Genomic DNA, 1,835 nt, shown 5'->3' on the forward strand with positions numbered 1-1,835 from the left:
TTTTTTTTTTTTGGTCCTAGGGATTACACCCAGGGTCTTTGTACTGATCTATCCCCTGACCGGCACTTCTTTTTAAACTAGATTGCTGAATTGCCCCTGTTGGGCTCCAATATTTCTTCTTCCTGCCTCAGTCTCCCAGAGTTCAGGCTTGCATCACTGCACCTGGCTTAGGGTTTGCACAATTAAAAGTTCTGGAGATTGATATTTGTACAACATTATGAATGTTCTTAATCCACCAACTGTACACTTCAAAATGGTAAAAGTGCCAGGTGCGTTGGTGCCTGTAATCCCAGCACTCAGGAGGCTGAGGCAGGAGGATCACTGCAAGTTTGCAGCCAGTCTAGGTGACATAGTGAGTTTAAGCCCAGCCTGAAATACACAGAGAGATCCAGTCTCAAAGCACCCCCTCAATGGTTAAAGAGCCACGCATGGTGGTACATTCCTGTAGTTTCAGCACTCTGGGAGGCTGAGGCGGAAAGATCACAAATTTGGGGCCAGCCTGGGCAACTTTGTGATACCCTGTCTCAAAAGAATAAAAAAAATGAAAAGGACTGGGGATGTAACTCACTGTGAGGGCCTTAGTTTCATTCTCAGGGTGCAGGGGGCTGGGGGGTACATCCTCAGCATGTGCAAGGTCCTGGGTCCAATAGCCAGTATTGTCAAAAAAAAAAGTTTTAAAAGTTAAGATGGTAACATATGTAAATTCTTTTTGTTACTTTTTACATTTTTTTTTTAAAGCAATACTTACCACAACCAACTCAAGACTGTCCTGATGGTGCTTTTCCCAAAGCTGCTGGAATTCCAGATCTGATGAGATTGGGCCACGTTACACCATGCATCTGTCATTGAAAGAATCTTAGAATTCTGGATCCCAGGCCTCAGTCAGTTCTCCTGGCATCCTACTTCTGCTTTGTGGAAATTGAAGAATTTTTTTCCTTTTTGTTTTTTGCCATTGGGTCTTAGCTATGCAGTTCAGGCTGGCCTTGAACTCGCTGTCGATTCTCCCGCGGCGGCGAGTCGCATTCCTCAGATCAGAGCCCCTTTCACAGACAGCCTGAGAAGTTGTCCTGCCCCTTCCAAAGAGAAAAGCATGCTGCACCCATGGAGTCAGTTAAAAAAAAAAAAAAATGAATGAATGGCCACAGCAGGAATAAACCTGCGCTCTTTCCCCAGCTACTGGGGCGCTAAGTAAGGAAGCACCTTGGGACTCATCGCTACTTAAGGGATTCATCGCCTTACCCCCCCACCTCGCGCTTTTGTGGTAATTCAGGCTGGCCTTGAACTCGAGGTAATCCTCCTGCTTCAGTCTCGCGTGTGCTGGGTCCCTCCCTATGTTTTGATTGCCTTCTCCACGTATCTAAACTGTCTTTAGTGAAGTACTGCTCCCACTATGCACAGGTTGGAGTGGATGCATAAGCTTTTAAGAAGGTCCGGAGTACAGATATTTGAGTCAGAACTTATTTGTGTGTGATCTGGGGCGAGCGACTGGTCCTCTCCCAGTCCCCTCTGAACTACAACCCCATTCTTAGCTTCGCCTTGAGAGCTTCCTGTCTCCGAAATGGAGCTAGTTAATTTCTGCCTTCCCTACTTGAGGAGCTAGCTACACAGCGCGGTAGAGTGCACCTAGCCCAGTAGGAAACCTCCTTTTGAATAAATCCTGAGACCGCGCACAGCCGGGTCCCCCAGAACCCCTCGCAAGTGCAGCTGCAGATAGCTAAACTGCACATGACCTCTCACCCGCGCCAGCGCCTCTGCCTTCGGGGCGTGGCCACACTGGGTGGCTCGGTAGCCATTGGCCGGGAGGCGGGCCCCGCGGCGTGCAAGTGAAAGGAAAG

This window comes from Fukomys damarensis, unplaced genomic scaffold (assembly GCF_012274545.1).
Source record: "Fukomys damarensis isolate Sample0158 unplaced genomic scaffold, DMR_v1.0_HiC HiC_scaffold_34, whole genome shotgun sequence".
Lineage (NCBI taxonomy): Eukaryota > Metazoa > Chordata > Mammalia > Rodentia > Bathyergidae > Fukomys > Fukomys damarensis.